The sequence below is a fragment of the Delphinus delphis genome, chromosome 8 (genome assembly GCF_949987515.2).
Source record: "Delphinus delphis chromosome 8, mDelDel1.2, whole genome shotgun sequence".
NCBI classification, from domain to species: Eukaryota; Metazoa; Chordata; class Mammalia; order Artiodactyla; family Delphinidae; genus Delphinus; species Delphinus delphis.
Window position 1 is genome coordinate 19,648,296 of NC_082690.1, and position 9,277 is coordinate 19,657,572.

Below are 9,277 nucleotides of genomic sequence, written 5' to 3' on the forward strand. Positions count from 1 at the left end.
GGAGAAAGCGGAACTGAAGCTTTGACCCTTGGAATGACTTCTGCAATTCAGGAAATAAACAATGGTGACTTGAACTATAATACAGTTGGGGAAGAAAAGACTATTAGACAAGGGTAAAAGATATACATAAGTAGAACTAACAGAAGGTAATGATGACTGGTGATAAGATGTATAAGAAAAGGAAGAGTAAATGCACTGGAATCAATTTATTACTCATAAGTATTCTCTGAGCTCTATATTTTGGATTTAATATATTTATCTACAACTGTTCAGGCATTCTCAAAAACACTGAGGTTAAAGATGAATGTGTAGTATACATTTTATTCAAAATTGTCAGAGTTTAAATAAAATTGATGATAATATGTAAATAAATATTCAAACACAGAAGAAGTAAAAATTATTTGGACAGGTTCATTTCATAGTATGTCTCATTCCTTGCCCCTTCAGTTTGGTTCACTCTAACTTACCCATTTCCCTCCGCCACTGGAACAGCTCCACAAAGTCCCCATACCCTAAAACATCACCGAGCCTGTCAAAGTCACCAACAGAGACTGAGCTGAGAATAAAGGGGATCATGGATCCCAGCTGACCCCACCCAGACCAGCTGATCCCACCCAGACCCTTCTCCCATGTGAGCTCCACCACCAGCGCCACACACAGCAAAGCCACCCTCCTCAGCCCTCAAGACACATACTGCAGGGGGGATCAGCTAGACGTCCTGCTGGAGGTGAGGGACCACTTGGGACGCAGGAAGGAATATGGCGGGGATTTCCTGAGGGCCAGGATGTCCTCCCCAGCCCTGAAGGCAGGCGCTTCGGGAAAGGTGACAGACTTCAACAATGGCACCTACCTTGTCAGCTTCACCCTGTTCTGGGAGGGCCGGGTGTCTCTGTCTCTCCTGCTCATCCTCCCCAGTGAAGGGGTGTAGGCTCTCGGGAGGGCAAGGAACCAAGGCTATGACAGGGTGATCTTCACGGGCCAGTCTGCCAGTGGTACCTCCCATGTCAATACTGTTTGCACCCTGGTTTTAAATTCAAGTGCTGAACTGTGTGAGAACCTGGATACTCGTGTCCAAGAATTCTACTTTCTGACCTCAACACACACTCTGTGAGGCCCTGACTGACATGACCACCAGGAATGGAGAAATTTCTTATCTTACTGTCAAGGAAGAAGCTTTTTTTCACAGCTAAGTATACTTTCAGATACCCTGAGAGGTGCCCACAGGCAGAGCTACATTGCCTACCTCAATTAATATTGAGCATGGGGCTTCCCTGGTGGCGCAGTGGTTGAGAGTCCGCCTGCCGATGCAGAGGACATGGGTTCGTGCCCCGATCCGGGAAGATCCCATGTGCCGCGGAGCGGCTGGGCCCGTGAGCCATGGCCGCTGAGCCTGCACGTCCGGAGCCTGTGCTCCGCAACGGGAGAGGCCACAATGGTGAGAGGCCCGCGTACCGCAAAAAAATATATATATGTATTGAGCATGACCCTCTCAGATGCCTCTTTAAGGTCTGATCAGGTATGCGGCATCTTCCTGAGCCCCCTGTTCATGACTCCTACCACCAGGGTTGGCATTCTCACTCAGATGTTCAATAAAAGAGGGCTGCCCAAGGTGAACTATATTATATATGCCTGTCCTTCTCCATGATGACGGGTATTCTCAGATTCAGTCATATCTTTTACTGTAGACCTAGGTTTTACAAAATATGTTCAATGGAAAAGTATTCTGCTGTGTTAGTTAATAGATGTTACACCAGAAAAGGACTCCTTGATAAGTGTATGGTAACATCCATGCTTCTTCATCCCCCATATCATATTCTGTAGATTCTACCTCTTAAGTATCTTTCACATTTATCCATTTCTCTCCATGATTACTGCTCTTACCTGAGTTCAGATCATCATCATCATCTCATCTAGATTACTTGTCACAGATTCCTTTCTGCCTAGCCTACCCTCTCTAATCCATTGTCCACACTGCAACCTGAGTCATCTTTCCAACGATCCAACTCCTTCCTACTGTTCATCCCCAATTGATCTCAAGATCAGGTATTCTCAGATATTCTCAGATATCAGGTTGGAGGAGTCCTCCATACTCCCTGAGTTGTGATCTAGTGATTTTCGGAAGCCTCCAGTTGAACAGACCTCCATAAACTGGGGTGTAAGCATGTTTCTCATATCAATCATGGCAGTGTCAATGCCAAGATTTTCTCCCATTCCTCACAAACATACTTACTTCCTGGTCTGCCAGCTCTACCATAAGCTGCAAAACACTTCATGAGTCACTTTGGGAATTTACAAAGGATAACTTATATGCCACCACAAATCCCAGAACCTGTGGGCCAATCCCTGAGACAACCTATCAGTTCCAGACTCTTTGGCTACTTTGCTAACTTTCTGTAAGTCTCAATCCATTTCCTTTTCCCTTTCCATTCTTTTTTTTCCCCCTAGGGATCCATTTTTTTCCCCTGGGAATTCACTTTCCTTAAGCTTGGCCATAGAGTGGAATGCTAGGTTCTCAGCAACCCCTTTCTCAGCAGTTTTCTAAGTCAAGCTTACAGTCTTTTCCCCTTAAGCTCCCAAAAAATACGCGAAGAGGAAGTAACGTATGGATAGCAAACATGGAAAAATAACATGCATTTCAGATCTTACAGAGTTATCCAAGTGTTGGCTTCTGATCAATAGTCTTTGATTCCCTTCTGAAACAAGTAAAAGCACAGTTGGGTTTCTGTTCTTTCCCTTTGATCTCTGATGGTACCCCTCACCAAATCTCTTCCTACCCAGTAAGTGTCCTTATGCCTAAGTCCCAGTAAGGATGAAAATGTGTTGATCCCTTCCTTTCTCTGGATTGAACCTGAAGAGACATCCATAGTAGCAAATCAGGTACCACTTATATCCATTGTACTACCTGGCACCTGGGTCCCCATTCCCCCGTGTCCCCTTTCTGCCTGCTACCGCTTACCTACACATGTACACAGAACTGGAACAAAGAGTGAATCAAAGGGAGCGTAAGAGCTTTGAAGTAGGAGAGTCAGAGAGTCTTTCATCAACTGGAGGAAAGAAATGCAGTGTATATTTATTCATGCATCAGACTGAACATGACTTTCTGCCAGCCACTTTGTGAGGTATCAGGGACACAGCAGTGGACCAGGCAAATATATTACCTTCCTTCATAAAGATTACAACCCTTGGAAAGCAAGTTTCTAGGAAAAATGGAAGGTAAACATAGCAGAAAACATATATAAAGAGGGAAGCAGGAACCCTATGAGAAGAGGTCTTCATGCCAGGCTAAGAAGCCTGAACTCCTTAGGTAAGTGATGGGGATTTTAAATAAACAACTTTAAAATAAAGGATTTTAAGCAGTAATGCAGTTGCATTTGCAATAAGAAAGGATGCTCTGGCAGTTGTGTTGAAGAATTTAGATGGGATAAAATTGAGATGGCCTGGCTAGAGGCTGACAGTAATCTAAGAAAAATACTGTATGAACTTGAATAAGTGATGTGTAAGTAGAGAGAGAGGAGGACTTTCAGATTAGATAAATACTTTGAAACTAAAATTCCAGGACACACTGATTGCATGTGACAGAAGAGCAGAGCTGCCCTGGACTTCAAGGTGCTCCCAGAAAGGTAAATAGTTTTCCTAATGCATATACAATGGATATACAATAAAAAATCCTAATTCATATACAATGCCCAATAGATACAATATTTACAACAACCATAATAGCTTGCAGCTGTAGCAAATTTTAAATTATCCTTCACTCACAAGCTTCTATTACTTGTATTGTGTCAACAGACAGCAGGGTAATTTGTTGTCTTATATTTTTGAAGGTCCAGTATAGGAGTTGAAATGATGAAACATCTTAACCACATTGATGTCTCCTGATATTACAGTAAGTTTGCTTTGTCCTGTGGTAGGTGGTGCTTGGCATGGATCTTCTAAGAGACATTCTGACACAGAGGAAACTTTATCAGAATCAACCCTAGCAATCACGATTTTCCAGGAACACCATTCCTAGCAGGGGTCTGTGGTGTCAATCACCTTGGATTTTAAAGAGAGAAATCAAGTCAAGGAAATTATTTCAAACTCTTTTTATAACAGATTTCATCTCAATTTATCCCAAAGGGGAAAGTATTCATATCCTACATCCATATTTAAACCCAGAATGCATCTCCTAGAGTCAGTGATTCTGTCTGGGGGACATTCTGTACAAATCTCTGATGGATACCCACAGCTTCAGAGTAGAAACATTTTGGTTTAGTTAGCCGAATTCTCTGTGGGCATACCTTCCTAACCTTTAGTGGATGCACTTAGCAGTTTTATATGGAGTTTGCCGTTTCATTAAATGTGTTTTAGTGTTAAACACAAAGCCATGTTACTTATGAAAGAACAATGTTTATACTTAGCTTTAAAATAACTTTCTTTAAAGCCTAAGAGTTTACCAATAACAATCATTTTGAGATGTACCTCAACTGATTTATTGCCTAATATTTATTCATTTATTCAGCAAATGTTTATTGAGATTCTAACAGATATGAGGCGTTATGGGCAAATGGAGAAAAATAAATGTTCAGCAAGGCTGCAATCTGAAAGACATTTAACCTACCAATTCTATGAAGGAAGTAAAAAGGCAGAAGGGCTTATGATAAGGTGGTATTTGACTTAGCCCCAAAGGATATCTGTAGACAGGGAATGAGGTGAAAGAGAAAACTCATAAAGATCATGAGTAAGGTTGCCAGGTTTAGCAAATAATAATACAAAGTGTCAGTTCAATTTCAGTAATTCCTAATTTCTTATGCATATGACATGAGATAAAGGGAAAATATTGCACGAGAAATACTGACACTAAAAAATTATTGCTCCTTAAAAATAATTCAAATTCAATTTAGTATTCTGTATTTTTTTAATCTGGTAACTCTACTCAGGAGCAAAATCATCATGAACTTTGTTCAACAGCCCAAAGGAGTGAGAGCATTTGGTGCAATGTAGTGAAGCATGAGGCTGAAAAAAAGAAGAAGCTAAATCATGGAGGCTCTCAAGTACAAAGCTGAGGATTTTAGTGTTTATGCAGTAAGTTTTCGAAAGCTACAAAAAGACAATGAAGGAAGAGAGTGATGCAATCTGCTTTGTACTTTAAAGAGCTGATTCACAATTTAACAAAATGTGCATGACCTACAGAAAGACAATTTAAATTGCTACTAAGTGATATAAAATAAAATTTATATAAATAGATGAAAAAATACTGTTTGTTTCTGGGTGGGATGACTTGATACTGAAAAAAATGTCAATCATCTCTGCATTATTTTCTTATTGTTGCTGTAACAAAGTATCTTGAACAACAAAAATGTATCATCTTGAAACAACAAGAATGTATCACCTTGCAGTTCTGCAGTTCAGTAGTTCAACATCAGTCTCACTGGGCTAAAATTAAGGTGTAGCAGGACGGCATTCCCTTCTGGAGGCTCTAGGGCAGAATCAGTTTCCCTGTCATTTCAGGCTTCTGGAGGCTGCCCACATTCCTCGCAGCCCCCTTCCTCCTTTTTTACAAAGCTACAATGGTGGGTCAAGTCCTCACACCACATCTTTCTGACCCATTTTTCTGCTTCCCTCTTCCACTTTTGATAACTAAAGCGATTCAGATTGGTCCCACCCAGATAATCCAGGATAATCTCCCAGCTCAAAACCCATACCCGTAATCATATCTGGAAAGTCCCACTTGCCACGGAAGGTAACATATTCACAGGTCTCAGGGATTATAAAGCAGATATTTTTGGAGGGCCATTAGTCTGCCTGCCACAATCCCTAAACTAATCAATAAATACAATGGAATCTTAAAACTATTACTAACATACTCTTAAAAATATTCAAGCCTATTCTAAAATTATCAAGTAAAATAAACATGTAAGACTGATCATAAGAGAATTTGCTATATATTTGAAATAGTCCTGCAGAGCGCTTAGTTTGACACTTGGCAAAAATGAATACCCTGACACATTAATATTATACAAGATATGGTTTATGATAATAAACTCAAAGGCTATCTTTCTCACCAAAGTATGCCAGTGCATTATTAGGATGGGTAGAGCAATGTTAATTTTCCACGGTTATGATATTCAGCCATCCAGGATGTGATGATGTCAAACATCATAGAAGGTCAAACATGTCACATGGAAATTCCAACACAGGAATTTCATAGGATTATGGAAACTCTCTTTAGCAGGCCAAAATCTCCAGGACTTAACAACTCCTCCAGGTCATCAAGGAATAGCTAATCCAGAATTTTTCCAGTTCTGCAATCAGCACCATTTTGCCATTTGTCCAAAGGTTACACGCACAGAACAACCATGTTGATGACTATTATGTGGACATTGACAACCAGAGACCACAAGGCCTACATGGGGCTAAGCACGGAAAGTGAAGCAGGTGGTCTCCCAATATCCGTTCCCCTCTCCCTCTTTAGTAATTGAACACCATAATTTTAGCTGGGTCCATTGTCACAAACTAAAGGCCACAGCCTTCTTTCAGCTAGTTAAGGCCATAACTAGATTTTTGCCAGGATTGTGAGTGGAAGTGATAAGGGAAACTTCTAGGTCATGCGTTTAAAAGTAAAACAACTAGCCCTCCCCTTCCTACTGGCTGAACTGTAGATATAATGGTAAGAGATGAAAGAGCCATGTTAGCCCGTGGGATTGAAGTCATAGGTTAAGAATAGCACCTTAATTGTGGTGATGGCATCGTGGGTTTATGCATATGTTCAAACTCATCAAACTGTACACATTAAGTATATGTGTTTTTTTGTACACCAATTAAATCTCAGTAAAGAACTGTACACATTAAGTATATGCGTTTTTTTGTACACCAATTAAATCTCAGTAAAGTTGTAAAAGGAATAATAAAATTAAGAGTATCACACCAGCCCCCCCTGAAAAAAGAACAGCAGAACAAGCAGACAGAAGGAACTGGAATCCCTGACACCATGCAACATCATGTTAGCCCTGGCTTGCTCACTATATGACTGTTATGTGAGGGATAAATAGGTTTGTATTTTTAAGTCATTATTATTTTCTTCCTATCTAATACAGAATATGATATTAGTACAGAAGTGCTGATGTAAACAATCAAAATACGATGCATTGGTCTAGTGGTAGGAGAGTGACACAGCAAGTGACGAGGATGCATGACAGGTAAGGAATCTGATGATCTCTGTTACCCCATAGCAAAACTCTTGGTGCACTGCTACCTGAGATACATTGGAAGACAGACCATGTGCCAAGAGAGCTTGTAATTCTAATGGAACTCACTGGAAAAATCTAAGAATATTGGTTTGTGTTGCCTGCTGCATGTCACTTTTAGCAAAATCCTATTTAAAAATATGAATTCAAGTTAGATATTTTAAGCTTTTTTGAAGTTTTTAAAATGTGGATATGTTATTTTTAAGCTATTTTTTAAATGTTTAAAAATATTCCTATGAAAAAAACGTTCATAGAAAAAATAAATTATTGCTTCGTTAATTGAACAAGGGTAAGTGATTTTATACAAGGACACCAACTGTCAGACCAGTGATATTCAGGTTAGAGACCAAGGCCTAAGTCAGCGCAGCATCAGCAAAGATGGCAAAGAAATGATAGAACTTCAAGATTCAGTTAATACAATTAAGATAAATGGATGTTTAAAAGGAAAACTCATTTACCTCCTGGGAGACTCTACCCTGTGGTAGTGGACGTACTACCTACTCAAAGTTGTAAAAAGTATGTAACTATTTTATATTCTTTTAGAAATTCAGGCTGGTATAAAAATACTTTTAATAAGTATTTAATAAGTATTAAGTATTTAATAAGTATTAAATTCAGGCTGGTATAAAAATACTTTTAATAAGTATTTAATAATACTTTTAATAAGTATTCTCTCATTTTGGCTGTTTTATTTTCAACTTCACTTATCTTTCTAGATTTGAGCCTTTTAATTAAGAATATATCGTATTCCCTCTTTCAGAAGAAATGTTGTTCCTGTTTATAAATTCCAATGAAAACTTTACATTTTGATTGACACTTCACACATATGAACAGGTACTCTACCCTAGAGTAGGGAAGATCCAGTCAGAAATAATCTTGATGGGTGAGCATTTGAAATGGTAGGATATTCTTTTTAAAAATATTAATCATGTCCTTCTAGTTAAAAGGTTTATTTATTTTTTTATCAGCACTAAAATTTTTTATCTTCATGGAACTAGAATTTTTAAGAAACAATTCCCTCTGGATACAGAAAGACAGACACATTCCGAGTCAGTGGGGAAAATATAGCTACCCTTTTATCACTTTCCTATTCTGTGATAGATGAGGATTATATCCCAGGAAACTGACCAGATATCAGCCATCATCATCAAAGAAACACAGCCATCACCATTTGGCTAGCACTTCAGACCCTTCCGCGTTGACATTTTCATTTGCAGGGCCATCAGTGTCGGAAAGGCTATTGAATGACTATTCCTAAGAAGCCCGGACACTAAGATGATCCTTAAAACAGAAAACATCAGGGAGATACACATAGACACAAAGAGGTTTGGAGACATCCACGGTTAACATTCAATATCTTACCAGGAAGGACATTTTCAAAAATTTCAATGTAGGTGTCATTGATACCTAGGATAGCACCATTGCATATGGCACCAATAGTATCCACACACCTGATCATATGATTGGAAATCAGACTAACATGTACTTAAACTACATTTGTTAAAACAATATACAAAATCCCTAGGGACCAGTCGGCAAATAATCCTATTTGTATTGTCAGAGAAGTTTTACTTATTTTAGGGACAAAGAAAATCAAATTTAAAAGATTCCATCTGGGCAGGGAGGACACTTAAGAACAAAGACAACCAATATAGGCTGCAAAGCCAAAAAAACAGACATGAAGAATGATTATGCCATGCCCAGAGCTTGTCTACATGTGAATGTTTTTATTCTGTAAGTAAAATTTGGGTCATGATTTCTATTACTTGTGGAGGAAAGCTTCCTATTTGATACTTTAGTAGGGTAAAAGAGAATAAAAGTGATCATCATGATGGTCTAAAACAGGGGTTATCTAACTTTTTCTGTAAAGGGCTAGATAGTCAATGTTTTAGGCTTTGCAGGCCATTACCTCTGTCACAATTGCTCAACTCTGCCATTGTAGCATGAAAGCATAAATGTAGCCAAGACAACATGTAAACGAATGAGTATGGCTGTGTTCCAATAAAACGTCATTTATGGATATTGAATTTTGAATTTCATATAGTTTTATT

General features: G+C 39.0%; 1 pseudogene; it reads left to right on the forward strand.

Moving 5' to 3' along the window:
* Positions 1-772: 772 nt before the first annotated feature.
* Positions 773-8,730, forward strand: LOC132429368 (NXPE family member 1-like; annotated as a pseudogene).
* The last annotated feature ends 547 nt before the right edge of the window (positions 8,731-9,277 follow it).